Source organism: Rhinoraja longicauda, chromosome 1, assembly GCF_053455715.1.
Source record: "Rhinoraja longicauda isolate Sanriku21f chromosome 1, sRhiLon1.1, whole genome shotgun sequence".
Taxonomy (NCBI): Eukaryota; Metazoa; Chordata; class Chondrichthyes; order Rajiformes; family Arhynchobatidae; genus Rhinoraja; species Rhinoraja longicauda.
Window position 1 is genome coordinate 139,349,205 of NC_135953.1, and position 22,868 is coordinate 139,372,072.

The 22,868-nt window shown below is 48.0% G+C and overlaps 1 protein-coding gene across 1 annotated transcript in view; it reads left to right on the forward strand.

The window, feature by feature from the left end:
• The first annotated feature begins 479 nt into the window (after nucleotides 1–479).
• The window catches only part of LOC144597768 (calcium uniporter regulatory subunit MCUb, mitochondrial-like), a 55,395-nt gene continuing 33,006 nt past the window's right edge, over nucleotides 480–22,868 (forward strand). Inside the window, exon 1 of the mRNA XM_078407329.1 lies at nucleotides 480–793. The gene's annotated coding sequence lies outside the window, so the exon portion shown is untranslated. The remainder of the gene's footprint in view (nucleotides 794–22,868) is intronic.

Genomic DNA, 22,868 nt, shown 5'->3' on the forward strand with positions numbered 1-22,868 from the left:
GTTGGGGAGGGGGGAGTGAGGGAGAGGGAAGGGGAGAGGAGGGGAGGGAGAAGGGAAAGAGGGGGAAGGGGAGAGGGAAGGGAGAGAGGAGAGAGGGGTCGAGGGGATGGGGGGAGGGGGAGGAGAGGGAGAGGGAAGGTGGGATAGAGGGGAGGGAGAGGGGAAAGAAGGGGGAGGGGGATGGGAGAGAGGGGAGGGGAAAGGGAAGGGGGGGGGAGACAGGGAGAGAGGAGGAGGAGGAGGGGGGGGCAGTGACTGTGGGCGGTGGAGCTCAGTCTGTCTCGGGCTGACAGTTGGCGGGCGGCCAGCGCGCGCGGGCGCGGGCGGGCTGACAGTTGGCTGGCGGGGGCGCGCGCGGGCGGGCTGACAGTTGGCGGGCGCGGGCGCGGGCGGGCGGGCTGACAGTTGGCGGGCGGGGGCGCGGGCGGGCGGGCTGACAGTTGGCGGGCGGCCAGCGCGCGGGCGCGGGCGCGCGGGCTGATAGTTGGCGGGCGGCCAGCGCGCGGGCGCGGGCGGGCGGGTCTTCGGCGCCGGGTGACGGCGGCCTCTCCCTCTCACTTACTCCCTCACTCCTCTCACCTCTCTCCCTCTACTCCCGCATTCCCCCCTCTCTCTCTCCCTCACTCTCTCCCACCTCTCCCTCTCTTCCTCCCTCCCTCCCTCTCTCTCACCTCTCTCTCCGTCTGTCCCCGGGGCCGGGCCGGGCCGGCGGGTGTCGGGCGGACGATGTTGTTGACCCGGGCCCCGTCTCCGGCCGCTGCTCCCGCTCCTGCGGGCGGCGCCCACACCGGCGGTGAGTACACGGACACACTGGCACACGGACACACGGACACCCCGGTACACGGACACCCCGGTACACGGACACCCCCCCCCCCCCCGGTACACGGACACCCCCGGTACACGGACACCCACACACCCCCCCCCCCCCGGTACACGGACCCTCCCTCAGGTACACAGATACCCTTGGGACCCACCCCCAGATACACAGACCCTCCCCCTGGTACACGGATACCCTTGGGTACACAGACCCTCCCTCTGGTACACAGACCCTCCCTTGGGTACACAGACCCTCCCCCTGGTACACGGATACCCTTGGGTACACGGATACCCTTGGGTACACAGACCCTCCCTTGGGTACACAGACCTTCCCCCAGCACACAGATACCCTTGGGACCCTCACCCAGGTACACAGACCCTCCCCCTGGTACACATATGTCCTTGGGACCCTCCCTCAGGTATACGGACCCTCCCACTGGTACACGGATACTCTAGGGTACACAGATGCTCCCCCTGGTACACACACCCTCCCCCTGGTACACGGACCCTCCCTCGGGTACACGGACACCCGGGTACCCCACCTCCTGGTACACGAACCCTCCCTCCCTCGGATACACGGACACCCCTCGGGAACACCGACCACCCTTTGCATATGTAAAGGTATTACCCCACTTTAAAGCAACTGATGTGTGCCAGCAATACACAGCTCAGGGAGCACTACTAGCTGCATGTAGAGAGAATTCTTTTACGGTGAGAACTGGGCATGCTGTTTGCATTCCACTTGAACGGGCAGCTTCTCGAATAGCACCAGTGCAAGTATAGCAGCATGGTGGCGAGTTAATCGTTTGGTATCTGCAGATCAGAAGGGGGAAAAGTACGTCTTTTTGCAATCAAATTATTTTGTTTTCATATAGAGTCATAGAGTGATACAGTGAGGGAACAGGCCCTTCAGCCCAACTTGCCCACACCGGCCAACATGTCCCAGCTACACTAGTCCCGCCTGCCCGTGTTTGGGTCCATGTCCCTCCAAACCTGTCCTATCCATGTACCTGTCTTAACTGTTTCTTAAATGTTGGGAAAGTTCCTGCGTTAACGACCTCCTCTGGCAGCTTGTTCCATACACCCACCACCCTTTGTGTGAAAAGATTACCCTTCAGATTCCTATTAAATCTTTTCCCCTTCACCTTGAACCCATGTCCACTGGTCCTCAATTCACCTACTCTGCACAAGAGTCTTTGTGCATTTACCCGATCTATTCCTCTCATGATCTTATACACCTCAATAAGATCACCTCCCCTCATCCTTCTGCACTCCAAGGAATAAAGACCCAGCTTACTCAACCTGTCCCTATAGCTCAGACCCTCTCGTCCTGGCAATATCCTTGTAACTCTTCTCTGTACCCTTTCCAGCTTGGCAACATCTTTCCTATAACACGGTGCCCAGAACTGAAGACAATACTCTAAATGCTGCCTCACCAACGTCTTATACGAATGCAACATGACCTCCCAACTTCTATACTCAATACTCTGGCTGATGAAGACCAATGTGCCAAACGTCTTTTTGACCACCCAATTCACCTGCGACTCCACCTTCAAGGAACCATGCACCTGAATTCCTAGATCCCTCTGCTCTATAACACTCCCTCCCCAGAGGCCTGCCATTCACTGTGTGGGTCCTGCCCATGTTAGACATCCCAAAATGCAACACTTCACATTTCTCTGTATTAAATTCCATCAACCATTCCTCCGCCCACCTGGCCAATCGATCAAGATCCTGCTCAAGATATTTCACAACTATCTTCACTATCTGCAAAACCACCCACTTTTGTATCATCTGCAAGCTTGCTCATCTTGCCCTGTATGTTCTTATCCAATTCATTGATATAGATGACAAACAGTAACGGGCCCAGCGCCGAACCCTGAGGCACACCACTGGTCACAGGCCTCCAGTCCGAGAAGCAACCTTCCACCATCAACTTAGATTCTTTTGATGTTTGCAGACCTGTGCAAAAATTGAAATAATAAGAGCACTACATGTGCTTTAGAATCTTTAAAATGCGCCAGGGACTGGTGATTTATCGTTTTGTTGGGTGGTGCTGTCAGAGAAAGAGGATTAAGCCCATCATTATATGAGTAATAGCTGGATTCTGTTGGAGGTGCAGAAAATGTCAATTTATTTTATTTTTAACAAGGAGAACGTGTTTAGTCGCAGGTATGACTCGGGAATGAATGTTTATTCGTTGACACCTCCCTGTTCTGGCAATAGCTTATGTGGCATTGTTTCACATGGTTCAAATTAGTTATGCCTTACATTGGTAAACGAGGCACAGTACACAAAAGTCCAGCATCGTTGTGTGTATCGAAGCAACCAGACATTTCACAGAACTAGTAAATTGCATCCTTAGGAAATGCTATTCAGCTTGCCTTCCCTGTGTTAGGTTTTGTGGAAAAAGACGTCTTTCATTTCACTTCCTAGCTTTTTGCCATTGGCTGTGTAAGCTCATTACCCATTTATCCAAAACAAAAACAATTTTTGGAATTAGCTTCCGGTAAAACATTTCACGTCTTGAAAACTCTGAGAAAAATCTTTTCCTTGAAGGCGTATGTGTGGAATTCAATGAAAGTGGCAGAGCAGAGTGAGAGAGAAGATAATAAAAGTTTATGGGATTAGTCAGTGGAAAGGGAAATGAGAGTTATAGGCGGTGATGTAGAGAGATATTGGACACACGAATGAAAGATATGCAAAAAAGTAATGATGATAAAGGAAACTGGCCGTTGTTAGCTGTGTGCTGGGTGAGAACGAGAAGCTGATTGGACTTGGGTGGGGAGGGATGGAGAGAGAGGGAATGCAGGGGGGGGTTACCACAATAGGAGTATTATGTCAATATATCTAGGTGCCCTCCTTAAGCAAACATGTAAAGCCTTCTGTAGGAAAATAACTGCAGATGCTGATACAAATCAAAAGTATCACAAAATGCTGGAGTAACTCGTCAGGTCAGGCAGCATCTCAGGAGAGAAGGAATGGGTGACGTTTCAGGTCGAGACCCTTCTTCAGACTAGGAAGAGTCTTAACCTGAAACGTCACCCATTCCTTCTCTGAGATGCTGCCTGACCTGAGTTACTCCAGCATTTTGTAAAGCCTTCTGAGTTAGTGCAAAAGAAATACTAAAATGATAGACACAAAATGCCGGAGTAACTCAACGGGACAGGCAGCATCTCTGGAGGGAAGGAATGGGTGATGTTTCAGGAATGAGAGATTTCAAATAATTGCAAGGAAAATGGATATCCTGGAACGGGGGAGATTGTAAGGTGATCTGATGGAGCCATTGAAAATTGTGAAGTGTTGAGTCAAATAGATCACCAGTGGAAGTGTCAAGTGACATGATAGTGCTCGGCGGAAGACTCGGATGTGATAGCGGAGTCAGGGGGTATGGGGAGAAAGCAGGAACGGGGTACTGATTGAGAATGATCAGCCATGATCACATTGAATGGTGGCGCTGGATCGAAGGGCCGAATGGCCTACTCCTGCACCTATTGTCTATTGACATGGGGCAAAGCCTTGTGCGGGGAGTGTTTAAGATCTGCAGCATGCTCCTGGGATCAGCGGTTGGGCAGATTCAATGATAAAGTTCAAAATGGTGTACGAAAATAACTGCTGATGCTGGTACAAATCGAAGGTATCACAAAATGCTGGAGTAACTCAGCGGGACAGGCAGCATCTCTGGAGAGAAGGAATGGGTGACGTTTCAGGTCGAAACGTCACCCATTCCTTCTCTCCAGAGATGCTGCCTGACCCGCTGAGTTACTCCAGCATTTTGTGATAAGTTCAAAATGGAGTTAGCTAATTATCTGAAAGGAAGGAATTTTCAGGTTGGGAGGGATCAGTGTGATTGTCTGCATTGTACTTGCATAGTCCCACATTATGTCTGCACCTTCCCACATCCATATCAACACCCTCCCCTCCCCACTCCCACATCATGTCACTCCAATGTATTCTCTCTCTTGATGTATTCAAGGGAGAGTTAGACGTAGCTCTTATGGACGGAATCAAGGGATATGGGCAGAAAGCAGGAACGGGGTACTGGTGTTGGATGGCCAGCCATGATCGTATTGAATGGCTGTACTGGCTCAAAGGGCCGAATGGCCTACTCATGCACCTATTTGCTCTGTTTCTATCACCCATCACACCACATGATTGTCTGCATTGGTAACAATCTTTAGCTATCTGAAGAAGTTGTCTCGATATGAAACATCACCTATTCCTTTTCTCCTAAGGTGCTGCCTGACCCGCTGAGTTACTCCAGCTTTTTGTGTCTATCTTTGGTTTAAACCAGCAGCTATAATAGACAATAGGTGCAGGAGGAGGCCATGTGGCCCTTTGAGTCAACCATTCAATGGTATCACCATAATTCAATGATCTTTGAATTGGCACACTTTGCTACTGTACCATCTCGTGCAAGGCATCAAGCATTGCCGCAATAAATCTTGTTCAGCTTGGCGAAGGAGTAAAACGTTCTCTATACCCAAGTCCCAACATTAATCTTAACATTCGAAGCACAGCCTACACTGCAGTGAAATCCCTTCATTCTCCACAATTTCCTTCATGGGTAATTTATTACATCTTTATCGTTGTTGCATCTAATGTGCCTGAAAAGTTGCAGCACGTACGAAATTTGTTGTTCTTGTTGTCCAGTGCATGTGACAAATGAACCCTCTTGGTCATGTTCCCCTGATCTTAGGTGACATTTCACTACTAGCAAAGAAGTTGACAATGTTCGCAATTTTCAATTCTCTCGCCTTTCTTATTTCTTTAATGTATCCCATTTGAGTGGATAATTGTAACAGCGCATCAATCTACCTGTGTAAGTTGATAGACAGACAGGTTGCCTATCCAAAACCTTGTCTTGGAGTTTTGTCAGCCAAGTGGAGGTGCCCCTACTGGCCACATCTTCCAAACCCCTCCCCTTTCTGCTTTCCGCAGAGACTCCGTAACTCCCTGGTCCACTCGTCATTTCCCACCCCCTCCCCAGGTACTTTCCCCTGCAACCGCAGGAGATGCAACACCTGTCCCTTTACCTCCCCCCTCGACTCTATCCAAGGACCCAACCAGTCTTTCCATGTGAGGCAGAGATTCACCTGCACCTCCTCCAACTTCATCTATTGTATCTGCTGTTCCAGATGTCAACTTCTCTACGTCGGCGAGACCAAGCGCAGGCTTGGCAATTGTTTCGCTCAACACCTCCGCTCAGTCTGTCTTAAACAACCTGATCTCCCGGTGGCTCAGCACTTCAACTCCCCCTTTCATTTCCAGTCTGAACTTTCTGTCCTGGGCCTCCTCCATTGTCAGAGTGAGGCCCAGCGCAAATTGGAGGAACAGCACCTCATATTTCGCTTGGGTAATTTACACCCCAGCAGTATGAACATTGACTTCTCTAACTTCAGATAGTCCCTGCTTTCCCGCTCTATCCCCTCCCCCTTCCCAGTTCTCCCACCTGTCTTCCTGTCTCCGACCACATCCTATCTTTGACCCACCCCCACACCCCTTCCCGACATCAGTCTGAAGAAGGGTCTCAACCCGAAACATCACCCATTCCTTCTCTCCAGAGATGCTACCTGACCCGCTGAGTTACTCCAGCATTTTGTGTCTACCTTCGATTTAAACCAGCACTGCACAGTTTTTTTTCCCTAAAATTCTTGGAATCAGGTGTGTGGTAAATATTAGTTACTAGTTAATTTGGGAGATCTGCAGGGTTGATGAAGAATATGAATGAGCACAATAAAATGTGATCTTTATTTTCATTATTCTCATTGTTATTTTCTCTACTTGCAATATGGCTTTGTTCAACTAATTTTAATTCCACTGCTAATTAAAATGGACAAAATCTGTTTCCTTGCCCATTCTCAATTTTCCCCTAAACTTTCCGAACAAAGTGCCTTCAGATATGGCAAACTCAAGTTTATCCTCAAAGATAGTTTGTATATAAGGTCATAAGTGATAGGAGTAGAATTAGGCCATTCGGCCCATCAAGTCTACTCCGCCATTCAATCATGGCAAATCTATCTCTCCCTCCTAACTCCTGCCTTCTCCCCATAACCTCTGACACCCGTACTCATCAAGAATCTATCTATCTCTGCCTTAAAAATATCCACTGACTTGGCCTCCACAGCCTTCTGTGGCAAAGAATTTCACAGATTCACCACCCTCTGACTAAAGAAATTTCTCCTCATCTCCTTCCAAAGAACGTCCTTTAATTCTGAGGCTGTGCCCTCTAGTCCTAGACTCTCCCACTAGTGGAAACATCCACTCCACATCCACTCTATCCAAGCCTTTCACTATTCTGTATGTTTCAATGAGGTCCCCCCCTCATTCTTCTAAACTACAGCAAGTAGAGGCCCTGTGCTGACAAACGCTCATCATATGTTAACCCACTCATTCCTGGGATCATTCTTGTAAACCTCCTCTGGACCCTCTCCGGGTCCAGCACATCCTTCCTCAGATATGGTGCCCAAAATTGCTCACAATATTCCAAATGCGGCCTTACCAGCGCCCTATAGAGCCTCAGCATTACATCCCTGTTTTTGTATACAAGCCCTCTCGAAATAAACGCTAGCATTGAGTTTGCTTTCTTTACTACTGATTCGCTACCGTTTACAGTTTAGTTTATTGTCACGTGTACCGAGGTACAGTGTAAAGCTTTTGTTGCGTGCTATCCAGTCAGCAGAAAGACAATACATGATTACGATCGAGCCGTTTACAGCGCACCATAAAGGCTGGATGGTGCCGGGTGAAAACTGGTAACGGATAATGAGTGACCAATGCCTTTCTAAAGAGGTGGAAATATGTGGAGAACTAGGAGATAGACACAAAGTTTGTTCAAATAGCCTACTATTTGAAATTGTTCACTTTGACATTGGGTCCGAGTGGCTGATTTGTGTAATGAAACACTGGTTCTTGAGCTTGTTTTTGGTGTCATGGTGCCAGAGCCAATCTTTGCTTCTCCCTTTGCCAATGAAGCTATGAGTTTTTGCATTTCTTTCAATTTAACATTCTGTAATCATTGCTCATAATGTGTTCTCTCCATTGGAGAAACCGAATCAGGATTGCGACTGTATTGTAAAAACATCTGTTCAGTTTGCAAGCACAACGTGGTGCTTCCAATTGACTGTCACTTCAACCTCCATCTGACTTCCACTTTAATCCCTCCGAGCTCTATCTCCCATTGTTCTCCATCTGTGACAGGCATTCTTTTGTCTTCCAGTATCCCGTCTTTCTTTGCACCTTAAATGTTTGTTTTTCTTCTGGTTTATGGTTTGTGAACACAACTCCATCGGTTTATACCAAAAAGCTGGAGTAACTCAGCGGGTCAGACAGCATCCCTGGAGCTAGTCCTATCCTCCAGAGATGCTGCCTGACCCACTGAGTTACTCCAGCTTTTGGGTCTATCTTCGGTTTAAACCAGCATCTGCAGTTCCTCCCTATCCATGGGTTTTAAGATTGTTTTGAATAGGGATAGGTCTGGATGTTGGGGAGAGGGCAAATGAGATTGCAGCGCCATTTGGCAGAAGCTAGAAAGGATAGATTGGGTAGACAGTCGGAACCTTTTTCCCAATGTGAAAATGACCAACAACAAAGGGCAAAGCTATAAGGTGAGTGGAAAGTCTAATTGAGATGAGCAAGGCAAGGTATTTGCTTAGAGAGTGGTGGGGTCTTGGAGCACATTGTCAGGGGTGGTGGTGGAGCAGATACGATAGTGTCATGCAAGAGGCTTTGAGATAGGCACAAGGAAATGCAAGGAATGCAATGGGCGGCACGGTGGCACAGCGGTAAAGTTGCTGCCTTACAGCTCTTGTAATGCCGGAGACCCAGGTTCGATCCCGACTGCGGGTGCTGTCTGTTCAGAGTTTGTACGTTCTCCCCATGACCTGCGTGGGTATTCTCCGAGATCTTCGGTTTCCTCCCACACTCCAAAGACGTACAGGTTTGTAGGTTAATCGGCTTGGTGTAAATGTAAATTGTCCCCAGTGTGTGTAGGATGGTGTTAGTGTGCGGGGATCGCTGGTCGGCATGGGCTGAAGGGCCTGTTTCCGCGCTGTATCTCTAAACTAAACTGAATAGATGGATATGGATCATGTACAGGCAAATGAGATTAGTTTAAATTGGCATCATGTTCAACGCAAACATGGTGGGCTGAAGGGCCCAGTCCTGTGCGCTACTGTTCTGTCTCCTATCTCTAAATTTTCACCATTCTGGAGAAGAATCTTCAAGTTCTGTTTCTCTTTCCAGCATTTTCTGTTTTGAGATGCAGGTTGCAGGTTGGGCCTTGAGATTACTGGCTCCTTTAAATGTTGTTTGATATTGTTGCACATTGCCTTAAATCAACACATCTTACTCAAAATGAAAAGAGAGATTCGATAGTCGGGTGAGTTGTGGCCAAATTGTTCTTAATACAGAGAGACTACAGATGGTTGACTGGGAAAAAGTAGCTTACCTCTCTCTGCCACTGGGCCTTGGGTCTGCCAAAACATTCTCATTCTATTTGAGTTTATCATATTTGTACTTTAAAATGATTTTTGAATTAGTGGTAAATATAAAAGAGCAATGCTTTAACCGCGAGACCGGGAACTGTGGATGCTAGTTTACAAAAACAAAATCTCAACGTGCTGGAGTTACTTAGTGGGTCGGGCAGCACCTTCGAGGTGGATAAGGGTAGCTGACATTTTGGGTTGGAACCCTTCTTCAGACTGATTGTAGTAGGGGAGGTGGGGGGAAAGCTTGAGGTTAATCCCCGGGGTGGTGGGACTGCCATATGAGGAAAGATTGGAATGGCTGGGCTTGTATTCACTGGAGTTTAGAAGGGTGAGAGGGGATCTTATAGAGACGTATAAAATTATGAAAGGACTGGACAAGCTAGATGCAGGAAAAATGTTCCCAATGTTGGGGGAGTCCAGAACCAGGGGCCACACAGTCTAAGAATAAAGGGGAGGCCATTTAAAACTGAGGTTAGAAAAAACTTTTTCACGCAGAGAGTTGTGAATTTGTGGAATTCTCTGCCATAGAGGGCAGTGGAGGCCGACTCATTGGATGAATTTAAAAGCGAGTTAGATAGAGCTCCTGGGGCTAGCGGAATCAAGGGATCTGGGGAGAAGGCAGGCACGGGTTACTGTTTGTGGATGACCAGCCATGATCACAATGAATGGCGGTGCTGGCTCGAAGGGCCAAATGGCCTCCTCCTGTTACTATTTTCTATGTTTCCAAAGCTGGAAAAGAGGTGGATGTGTGACAAGACCTGCTAAGTGAACAGTAGGAATCAGAGAGGGGGAGCAGCGAGAGAGGGCCTCACAGTGTTGTAACCCATGCCTGACGTTTTTTAGCGTGTTACTGTGTAAATATTGGCACAGGGGCACAGCAGATTGGTCTTAATATCAGTCTCGGCAAGGCAGAAGTCCTCCCCCAGCCAGCCCCAGGCTCTTCAGCAGCACCACCAAGAGCACACATTGACAACACACCTGGATACAGTTGGCGCTTTCAAGTACTTGGCAGCGTGACATATTCTGATGGCTCGCTCGACTGGGAAATATCATCCAGAATCAGCAAGGCCAGTTAAGCACTTGGTCGACTCCAAGCACGAGTGTTAAACCAGCCACAGCATCAAGCTGCCAACTAGTCTGAAAGTCTATAACGTTGTTGTACTCTCACCAGCTTGCTGTATGGATGTGAAACACGGACCTTGTACAGGAGACACACCCGCCATCTTGACAAATTCCACATGTGCTCTCGGCGGTCCATCATGGGCATTCGCTGGCAAGACCGGGTGACCAACATGGAAATGCTGGACTGATTAGGGTCTCGACCTGAAACGTCACCCATTCCTTCTCTCCTGAGATGCTGCCTGACCTGCTGAGTTACTCCAGCATTTTGTGAATAAAGGACTGATTAGGTTAGTTCGTTTAGAGATACAGCGCGGAAACAGGCCCTTCGGCCCACCGGGTCCGCGCCGACCAGCGATCCCCGCACATTAACACTGTCCTACACCCACTCGGGACAATTTTTACATTTACCAAGCCAATTAACCTACGAACCTGTACGTCTTTGGAGTGTGGGAGGAAACCGAAGATCTCGGAGGAAACCCACACAAGTCACCGTGAGAACGTCTAAACTCGGTACAGACAGCACCCGTAGTCGGGATGGAACCCGGGTCTCCAACGCTGCCTTTGCTGTAAGGCAGCAACTCTAACGCTGCACCACCGTGACCTGGCATCGAAGCAATGATCATAAAGGCCCAGCTTCGATGGACAGGCCATGTGATCTGGATGGATAAATACCGCGTGTCTCGTCAACTCCTGTACGGAGTTCTGTCACGGTCAAAGGAACCCAGGGTCGAAGGAACGGTTCAAAGACTGCGTCGGGCCACCTCCAGCATGCAGAACCAGTCCCAACAGAACTGGAAATCCACGCCTGCGACAGGACTGGCTAGCGTACAACCACCGGGAAGGCAGTCAGCAGTGTCGAAGACAACCGCCGAAGCCGACTCGTTAGTGCCAGAGGCAGGTGGAAGGCTGCAAGCCCTATATCCCCCCCCCCCCCCCCCCCCCCCCACAGCGGCTTTCATGTGCCCCCATGCCTCGCACATCGGACTCGTGAGGCACCCTCGATCCCGCAAGACATGAGGCTGCGCAACCATGCGATCGTCATCTACCACGGGCCAACACCAACATTGCACACTTGTCACAGCACCCAAAGATGGACACAAAATGCTGCAGTAACTCAGTTACAGGCAGCATCTCTGGAGAGAAGGAATGGGTGATATTTTTTGTTTTTTACGTTGTCGTACTGGTGAGAGTACGACAACGTTATAGACTTTCAGCCTAGTTGGCAGCTTGATGCTGTGGCTGGTTTAACACTCGTGCTTGGAGTCGACCAAGTGCTTAACTGGCCTTGCTGATTCTGGATGATATTTCCCAGTCGAGCGAGCCATCAGAATATGTCACGCTGCCAAGTACTTGAAAGCGCCAACTGTATCCAGGTGTGTTGTCAATGTGTGCTCTGTGCACTTCCTGCTGGGGGGGGGGGGGGGTGAAGTGGCCTTCTCACGAGCTCTGCTGGTAATCTGTTAATTCATTTTCTGTGTTCGGAGATTGATATAAATCTTGTCAAACTGGTCAACCCTGTTTTGCTGCCAGCAGTTTCTCAGCGATTTCTTTAAGATAGATTTAATTCCAGGTTGAATAAACATGCCTGAGAATATTTGCATGCTTTCAACAAAGAAGTAATTTGTATATGCTTTGCATTATTTTTTTCAGCCAGCATGCAGAATTATGTTCATGTCACTTCGACTGTAAATTAAAAGCTGGCTTTTCTGTTCCTTTTCCACCATCTGCCATTCTCACTGATGTCAGATTGTTCAACATCCAGACTGAAGAAGGTGTCTCACCCATTCCTTCTCTCCAGAGATGCCGCCTGCCCCACTGAGTTACTCCAGCATTTTGTGTCTTATCTTCGGTTTAAACCAGCACCTGCAATTCCTTCCGACAGATTTCCAGACTGGAATTAGCTTTAATTTCCTTCCATTAAATTTCGGCAATAACTTCAGTCCTGACCCGCTCACCATACTCCTTAGAGTCATAGAGTGATACGGTGTGGAAACAGGCCCTTCGGCCCAACTTGCCCCAGCTACACTAGTCCCACCTGCCTGCGTTTGGTTCATATCACTGCAAACCTGTCCGATCCTTCCTCTTTATTTGTGTCGTCACTCGTGGTGTTGTACGACGGTGCAGCAGATTGTTCAGGTCTGGAGGTTAGCGACTCCATTTCAGTTCAACGTCTACCCTCTGACATGGGCCAAACCCTGGTCAATGGAACCAGCTTAGACGAGGCACCTTGGTTGCTATGGACAAGTTGGGCTGAAGGGTTTGTTTCTCTGTGTGGGAAAAAACAGTAGATGCTGGTTAAAATCGAAGGTAGACACAAAATGCTGGAGTAACTCAGCGGGTCAGGCAGCATCTCTGGAGAGAAGGAACGGGTGACGTTTCGGGTCGAGACCCTTCTTCAAATTAATGTCAAGGGAGGGGGAGGGACAAAGATAGAATGTAATCGGAGACAGTAAGACAAGTGGGAGAACTGGGAAAGGGGAGTGGATGGAGAGAGAGAGGGAAAACAAGGGCGATCTGAAGTTAGAGAAGTCAATGTTCATACCGCTGGGGTGTAAACTACCTGTGAAATATGAGGTGGTGTTCCTCCAATTTGCGCTGGGCCTCACTCTGACAATGGAGGAGGCCCAGGACAGAAAGGTCAGATTGGAAGTGGGAGGGGGAGTTGAAGTGCTGAGCCACCGGGAGATCTGGTTGGTTGAGACGGACTGAGCGGAAGTGTTCAGTGAAACAATCGCCGAGCCTGCGCTTGGTCTCGCCGATGTAGAGAAGTTGACACCTGGAACAGCGGATACAGTAGATGAGGTTGGAGGAGGTGCAGGTGAACCTCTGCCTCACCTGGAAAGTGTTTGGGTCCTTGGATGGAGTCGAGGGGGGAGGTCTTGGATGGAGTCGAGAGGGGAGGTAAATGTGACCAGCTTAGATGAGGCATCTTGGTTGGTATGGACGGGTTGGGCAGAAGAGTTTGTCTCTCTGCCCGTCTGACCCTCGCTGCCCTATCCAGCTAGTCCCCAAGCAAGTAGCAAAGCTGTCAGCAATGCCCTAGTTAGTCGATATGAAGAGTTTGATAGCACCGGGCCTGTACTCGCTGGAGTTTAGAAGAATGAGGAGGTCCTCATTAAAGCGTACCGAATAACGAAAGGCTTGGAAAGAGTGGACGCGGAGAAGATGTTTCTATTAGTGGGTGAATCTAGGACTAGAGGTCGTAGCCTCAGAATTAAAGGACAGTCCTTTCAGAAGGAGAAGAGGAGGAATTTCTTTTGTCAGAGAGTGGTGAATCTGTGGAATTCTTTGCCACAGAAGGCTGTGGAGGCCAAGTCAGTGGATATTTTTAAGGCAGAGATAGATAGATTCTTGATTAGTACGGGTGTCAGGGGTTATGGGGAGAAGGCAGGAGAATGGGGTTAGGTGGGGGAGAGATAGATCAGCCATGTTTGAATGGCGGAGTAGATTTGTTGGGCCGAATGGCCTAATCTCCTATCATTTATGGCTTTATGACCTCTCAGCCTGGCTCAGTTGTGCACAGGGTGTAATCTACAATCATAACAGCTTGTGGTCGCACCCGGCATTTGCCTGTCATAAAGGCCACCCTTGATCAGCAAAACCGTGACGATCTCTGTTCCATCCTGCAGTCAATGGAGAGAGCCTGTCCCAGAAATACTTTCACAACTGGTCAAAGCACTTGGCCAAGATTACTGAAACCATTCAAAGACTTCAAATGCCTGTTTAAAAAAAAAAGTCTGAACTCAAACAATATAAAATATTAATAATCTAATAACAATGAATGATTCTATTCAGATCTATTATTAAACATTTCTGAGCTTGAATTAATACAGTAGTACTTTAATTATCAAATTTTCACTAACATTGAGTATTTGGGGTGTGTGCCTTTGATTTGCACAGCTTTTATTAATGTAATGACTGGCATGGCACTCTCTGCAACGAACAGAAATGCCCACAATAATGGCTGCCGTAAAAGAGACTTGCCTAGACTCTAGACTTTAGGGATCCAGCGCAAAAACTGGCCCTTCGGCCCACCGTGTCAATAGACAATAGGTGCAGGAGTAGGCCATTCGGCCCTTCAAGCCAGCACCGCCATTCATGGCTGATCATTCTCAATCAGTACCCCGTTCCTACCCTCTCCCCATACCCCCTGACTCCGCTATCCTTAAGAGCTCTATCTAGCTCTCTCTTGAATGCATTCAGAGAATTGGCCTCCACTGCCTTCTGAGGCAGAGAATTCCACAGATTCACAAGTCTCTGACTGTAAAAGTTTTTCCTCATCTCCGTTCTAAATGGCCTACCCCTTATTCTTAAACTGTGGCCCCTGGTTCTGGACTCCCCCAACATTGGGAACATGTTTCCTGCCTCTAACGTGTCCAACCCCTTAATAATCTTATACGTCTGCTTGTAACTTGACCTTTTTTGAGCAAGAGCTGCTCTGGGTGATGTAGTAGTCACAGAGTCGCACAGTATGGAAACAGGTTCACAATCACCATCAAGTACCCATTTACACTAATCAGTGGCGCGGCGGTAGAGCTGCTGCCTTAAGGGCCTCTTCCACTTAGGATTTTTTTTAAGCGACTGCCCGCGACTGTCATAGTCGTAGCAGCTCGCTGAAAAACTGGCGACTGGACCCCCCCACAACAATGTCTACGACAAGCTACAACAACCTACCACCTAGTTGACGGCAAGCTACTGACAACCGGCGAACCGATCGTCGTGACTTAGGACGTCCACACCTACGACAACCTACGACCACACAGGCGACAACCGAAGTCAACCTACGTCTACCCGCGACAGGCTATGACAAGCTACGACCCTGTCGGCGACAACTGAAGACAATTCACGTCATTTTGGCCTCCAAAACAATGGAATTACCCAGTTTCCCTATAAAAGAGGGTGTAGGGTAGGTTTTCCAATCATTCTGCATCATCACTACTACGGAGCAACATCAGAGGGCATTGTTCTCGCAAGAAGACGAAGCCCTGCTGCTTGCAGCGGCTCTCATGCTTAAAGACAGAAGGATAAGAAGAATGGGGAAGAAGCCCAAGAGGAGGTCTGTGTGGTTGAAGCCCTTGTCCCTGAAGAGACCCAGGTTGGGCCAGTATGACAACCTGATGACTGAACAAGAAGATGAGGCTGCCTTCATAAACTTCACTAGGCTCCCCCCTGAGCTGCCTCACGAGCTGAAGGCACGGGCGGGCCCTCTCCTGGAGAAAAAGACCTTCATGAGGAAGCCACTGGAACCAGGCCTGCGCCTAGCCATCACCCTCTGCTACCTGGCATCAGGAGACTCCTACAAGAGCCTCTCCTACAGCTTTCTTGTGGCCCACAACACCATCAGCAAGGCTCTCCAAGAGACCTGTGAGGCCATCATCATGCTGATGAAGTTGAAGTCATGGACTGCCCTACTACACCAGATGAGTGGTAAGAGAGTGGCGCAGGGCTTTGATACCAGTTGGAGCTTCCAGAACACATGTGGAGCAGTGGACGGCAAGCATGTGGCCATCGGGTGTCCACCCAATGGAGGTTCCACGTACTTCAACTACAAGGAGTTCCATATAGTTATAACATCACAAGTAAAAGATTGAGTTAAGTTATCTGACACTGCAGCAATGAAGGAGATGACAACAGGCATTGGTTGAGAAAAGGTTAATAGATAGAAAATGGAGGAATGAACAGGTCCTTCTCAAGCAAGCAGGCTGTGATGATGAGCGTGGTGTCGCTAGAATTAATATTTGGTCTATAGCTGTTCACTGTCTGAATGATTTGGATGAGGGACCAATTGTAAAATTTCCGTGTTGCACGATGACATGAAACAATGAATAGGGAGGACAGAAGATAGACACAAAAAGCTGGAGCAACTCAACGGGACAGACAGCATCTCTGGAGAAAAGGAGTAGATGATGTTTTGGGTCGAGACCCTACTTCAGACCCGACCCGAGATAGAGATGCTGCCTGTCCCGCTAAGTCACTCCAGCTTATTGTGTCTATCTTCGATTTAAACCAGCATCTGCACTTCCTTCCGACAATAGTAAGTACAGCACTGATGACGGCAAATAGATAAGCGAAGTGAGTAGTGGAATATAATGTCTAGTCAAGTTTATTTGTCACACACACATAAATGTGCAGTGAAATGAAAGATTACCCACAGTCCAACAACAAGAACAATAAAAGCAATAAAAGAGCAATAAAAATAAGCAATAACACACACAATCAAACAAAAAGAAACAGAAAGAAACATCCATCACAGTGAGTCTCCTCCAGTCACCTCCTCACTGTGATGGAAGGCCAGAATGTCCTTTCTCTTCCCTGCCGTCTTCACCCGCGGTCAGGCTGTTGTAGTTACTCGTTCCTGGCCGCGCCGGACGGTGAAACGTCCGCAGCGGGCTGCCCAAGCCCCGTGATCCGGGGCGGGTGAAGCAGCTGCCCCTGCCGCTGCCCGTCGGGAAAGGAGTGAGGGAGAAACAACAATGTTCTGAGTGTGTTTTAATTTACCCCATAGTGTACAAGAGTGAGGAGGATATGCTCAACCCTTGTTTGGTTTAGTTTAGTTTACTTAAGAGATACAGCACGGAAACAGCCCAGTCCGCACCGACCAGCGATCCCCATTCACTAACACCATCCTACACACACTAGGGACAATTTTATATTTATACCAAGCCAACTAACCTACAAACCTGTACGTCGTTGGAGTGTGGGAGGAAACCGAAGATCTCGGAGAAAACCCACGCAGGTCACGGGAATAACGTGCAAACTCCATACAGACAGCACCCGTAGTCGGGATCGAACCCGGGTCCCTGGCGCTGTAAGGCAGCAACTCTACCGCTGCACCACCGAGCCACCGTGGGTGTTGTTGGTTAGATTCAATATGTCCAACGCTGTGAAGTTCACTTTTGGAAATTTCTTAATGCCTTCGAAAGGGTGCAAAGGAGATTTAATGGAATGGTTTCAGTGAAATGTAGTTTTATTGGTGTGGAGAAACCTGAGAAGCAGGGTTGTGTAAGAAAATAACTGCAGATGCTGGTACAAATCGAAGGTATTTATTCACAAAATGCTGGAGTAACTCAACAGGTTAGGCAGCATCTCAGGAGAGAAGGAATGGGTGACGTTTCGGGTCGAGACCCTTCTTCAGACTGATGTCAGGGGGAGCGTTTCTTCTCTCCTGAGATGCTGCCTGACCCGCTGAGTTACTCCAGCATTTTGTGAGAAGCAGGGTTGTTCACTTCAGAACAGAGCCTTTTGGGAAGATTGGCTAAAGGTATTCAGAACTGTGTGTGGTTTTGATAGTAAGCAATGAGAAGCCTGTGGCAGAACGTAGTAAATCAAAGGTCGCTCGTATATGGTCATCTATAAAAAAAAAGGTGAGGCGAGAGACTGTCTCTCTGATGCAATGGTTGTAAAAGTACTGTCTAGAAGACAGAAGGTGTTATTATTCGATCTTAGATTGTATTAAGCCTGCATGATTGCATTGAGCCTTCTTCATAGAGCACCACAGGCTCGGGTCCACAATGGCTGGGTCGAACGGGATGCCTACCTGAGCTGATCTTATTGCTTGTACATGATTCATATCCCTCTATTCCCTGCATTTCCACGTGCTTATCCAAAAGCATCTTAAAAGCCAGGACTGGGGGTCTTAGCGTCAGAATTAAAGGATGTTCTTTTAGGAAGGAGAGGAGGAGGAATTTCTTCAGTCAGAGGGTGGTGAATTTGTGGAATTCTTTGATACTGAAGGCTGTGGAGGCCAAGTCAGTGGATATAGTTAAGGCAGAGAGAGAGAGGATGATTTTTGATTAGCACGGGTCTCAAAGGTTATGGGGAGAAGGCAGGAGAGTGGGGTTTGGAGGGAGGAGATAGATCAGCCGCGATTGAATGGCGGAGTAGACTTGATGGGCCGAATGGTCTAATTCTGTTCCTATCACTTATGATCTTGTGGCTAACAGTGAGGAAGAAGCTTTGAGAACCCTAATATTCTGGCAGAGCAGTGGCAAATGGAATTTAAAGCAGACAAGTCATGTCAGAACCTTTGAGGAGGTGCAACCAGGCAAAAGAAGAAACTAAGAGTTGGAAGATATTGACTATTGTGGAGGAGCAAAAAAAAAATGGAGAGTAAATGGTGAATAAGTGGTTTGATAAGGTAGTTTAAAAAGGCCTTGGCATTGTTTTGCTTTAGGGTTGCCTCTTTGTAATGCAGGAGGTTGACAGGAGACTTAATTGGGATTGTGTAAGAAAATAACTGCAGATGCTGGTACAAATCGAAGGTTATTTATTCACAAAATGCTAGAGTAACTCAGCAGGTCAGGCAGCATCTCAGGAGAGAAGGAATGGGTGACGTTTCGGGTCGAGACCCTTCTTCAGACGGATTGTGATCAACTGAGATAAGTAAAATCTATTTATTTTAGCAGAGAACTGAAAGACCAGGGGGATACAGATTTAAAGTAATTGATAGAAGGATGAGAGGAGAGATGAACAAAGACTGCCATCCAGAGTCTGGAATCATTGATTGTAAGGATGGTTGAGGTGGGCAACTTCATCACATTTTAAAAGTACTTCGATGTGCTTTTAGTCATCGAGCCATGGAGTGCTACAGTGTGGAAACAGGCCCTTCAGCCCACCTTGCCCACTCTGGCCAACATGTCCCAGGTTATGAGTCTGAAGAAGGGTCTCGACCCGAAACATCACCCATTCCTTCGCTCCAGAGATGCTGCCTGACCTACTGAGTTACTCCAGCATTTTGTGACTATGCCCTAGATGTCCCAGCTCCACCAGTCCCACTTACCTGCGTTTGGTCCATATCCTTCCAAACCTGTCCTATCCATGTATGTGTCGGCAAGAACTACAGATGCTGGTTTAAATCGAAGGTAGATCACAAAGTGATGGAGAAACTCAGTGGGACAGGCACCATCCATGTACTTGTCTAACTGTTTCTTAAACGTTGGGATAGTCAACTGCCTCCTCTGACAGCTTGTTCCATCCACCCACCACCTTTTGTGTGAAAACGTTACCCCTCAGATTCCTATTTAATCCTTTCCCCTTCATCTCAAACCTATGTACTCTAGTCCTGGATTCTCGTACTCTGGGCAAGCGTGCATCTGCACGATCTATTCCTCTCATGATCTTAGACACCTCGAAAAGATCACCTCCTCATCCTCCTGCGCTCCAGGGTATAGAGTCCCAGCCTACTCGACCTCTATAGCTCGGACCCTCTAGTCCTGGTAACATCCTCGTAAATCTTCTCTGTACTCTTGCCAGCTTTTTCAGAACTGTGACCTGGCAGTTAAAAGTTAATCATCTAATCTTTTAGGTATTTTGATGGGTTTCTGTCAGTAAAATGTATTATTTATAAACAATCAGCTTGGAACAGTTTCTAACACTCGGAATTTTAAAAATACAAGGTGACAAAGGCAATGGAATGATAAATATTGTCAGATTTGTGCCCATAAATTAGTGTGCTGATCGATATATACAGGTATTGTGAGGAAGGATGTCCTGGTATAAGTAGATCGGACAAAACAGCTTTCATTCAGTGGTGCTTCAACGAAGCCAGACAGAACCATGGACCAAACGTAGGCATATGGGTCATGCTGTAATAGCTGAATCATCATGTGGATTTTTTCTGCATAAGTGAATTGCATAAATGAAATGCCTAATCAAGTTTATTTCAGAATGCAGCTTTATCATATCATCATATACATACAGCCGGAAACTGGCCTTTTCGGCCCTCCAAGTCCGTGCCGCCCAGTGAAAGGATTTTGCATACTTAGGCAGCATTTGAAAAAAAAATTGTGCCTTTCCAAAATGTTTCTAGCAATATTTCTAATGATTTGCTGTAAATCTATATATTAAAACTCTCGTTTGTTTGTTTGTTCCTGAACTACAGCCAAAACGGTACACGATAGCGCGACAATTTTAGGCCCACCTTAATCACCGTCGTCCCTTTGGTGCTAATGGAAGATGTTTCATTGAAATCGGTGTTATATTTTTAAAGTTATTCACATTTTAAAGTTTAAATCTATCTCCTAAGTGAGGGAGGAGGGGGATAAGGGGGGTTGTTGGGGATAGAGTGGGGTTGGGGGTAGGGGAGGTGGGGTGGAGGGAAGGGGAGGGGAGGAGGGAGGGGAGGGGGAAAGGGGGGGGGTGGGGTGGGGAGGGGGGGAGAGGGTGGTGCACCAATTCAGGAGAGGTTTGGGCCCAACGGGTCCATGTGGTCTAGTATTGTGCGCGCATAAGAATGTCTGGACTTGATAATCCTGGAAGGATTTTGCAGTTTATTTTTCATAAATGGTTTAGAAATAGTTAGAGAACAACATGTCTACTGATGGGATTGGGAGGAAAGAGCAGCTTTGACTTAGATTATCAGATAGTGTGGCTGAAAACAGGAAGTATGCTTGCACAGTATGTGGTCGAAAAGCAAGCTCGTGCCAATATCAGAAAGTGCCAGGAAGTACTAGATCTGATAAGGTTTTACAATCATTTTCTTAAATTTTGTTTTTTGATGGTCTGGCAAAAATATTATTCTGCTGTGTTCTGAAGTTTTGTTAGAACGTTTTGGGAGGTGAACTATCGTTACGAATATTTCATTAATTCATTTGTGATGAGGTGGCATTTGGCAAGCACTGCATTTATTAGCCTGCCGAAATGACCCTTGAGAGAGTGGAGCCAGAGCCAGACGCTTCCCTGTATTGCTGTGGGCACCATTGGTCATGAGCTGGTTGTGAAATAGTGATGAGCTAAATGTGAAGACCGTGTATAGAATAACAGGAGACACCAAACCTGCTGACTGCACCACAGGGTGTTGCAACCGTGACAACATTTTAAGCTGGAGTAACTGAGATTCGACAGATAGTGAATGTACATCATAACAATAAACCCAGGAAGGAACTGCAGATGCTGGGTTAAATCGAAGACAGACACAAAATGCTGGAGTAACTCAGCGGGACAGGCAGCATCTCAGGAGAGAAGGAATGGGTGACGTTTCGGGTCGAGACCCTTCTTTAGAAGGGTCTCAAGAAGGGTCTCGACCCGAAACGTCACCCATTCCTTCTCTCCTGAGATGCTGCCTGACCCGCTGAGTTACTCCAGCATTTTGTGAATAAATACCTTCGATTTGTACCAGCATCTGCAGTTATTTTCTTACACTTACTTTCAACATGGTTCTCTGGGTTCTGAGCAATAGAGCAGTCCAACATGGAAACAGGTCCTCATATATATGAGTACCTCATATTTCACTTGGACAGCTTACAACCCAGTAGTGTGACTATAATATCGATTTCTCTAACTGCAAGTAACCTTGGCTTTCCCTCTCTCTCTCTGTCCCTCCCCCACCTTCATTTTCCTACTAGTTTCAATGTCCTACAGATTAATGTTACCGCTTCCACCAGGTGGCGCCGTCAGCGATGGCAGCCTCGCCTGCAGTCTGTCTGTCCTTTTCCTCTTCTTTTGTTATTTCTAGCGAGTTTTAAAAGTATGTGTTGGTGTTTTCTGGTTTGCTTTATGTCGGGGTGGGGGTCGGGGGAAACTTTTTTCCAATCTCTTACCTTGCCGGAGATGTGATTGTTTTGCGGGTTGTATCTCCGGTCGCTCTGCGGCCTAACATCGTGGAGCTGGAGGCCTTGCCTGGGGATTTGAGCCCCACTGCGGGGCGTGGACTTACCATCGGAACCGATTCCTTGCCTGGGATCGACGCTCCAACCGCGGCCGGTGGACTTTAACATCAAGGTGCTCGCAGTCTCGGGTTGAGACAGATGTCGGGAAGCTCCATAGCCGCACGAAGTTCAATAGCCCCGACCTGGGTCCGATCGCCCGGTGCAGGGGAGCTGAGATCCCCCCCCCCACCAATGCAGGAGCTTCATCGCTCCGACGAGGAAGGCCCGCCGTCGGCTACGGGAGTCAAGGTCGTCCCGTCAACGGAAGGCTCGAGACCCCCGACCTTCACACTATGTCACCACCCCACATCATGTCACCATCAATTCCCCCAACCCCCCACACACATCATGCCATCACCATCTACCCCATGTCCCTTCCACCAACCCTCCCCCAAACTACAAACATCATGCCATCCCCCCATCCCACCAATGCCCACCCAACCCACATCATGAAAATCATGATGCAGCTCTATAGGACTTTGGTTAGCCCGCATGCAGGAGCTGGATCGCCCCTGAAGAGGAAGGTCCATCGCCGGCTATGGGAGTCACGATCGTCCCGTCAACGGAAGGCTCGAGGCCCCCGACCGCGGGAGAACAAAGAAGGGAAGAGATTCAACTTTTTTTCGCCTTCCATCACAGTGAGGAATGTGGAAGAGTCACTGTGGGGGATGTTCATGTTAAAATGTATTTTGTGCGTCCTGTTGCTTTTTATTGTTATGACTGTGTGGCAAATGAAGTTCCTCGTATGTTGCAAAACGTACTTGGCTAATAAAGTATGATTATGATTGTTATGATT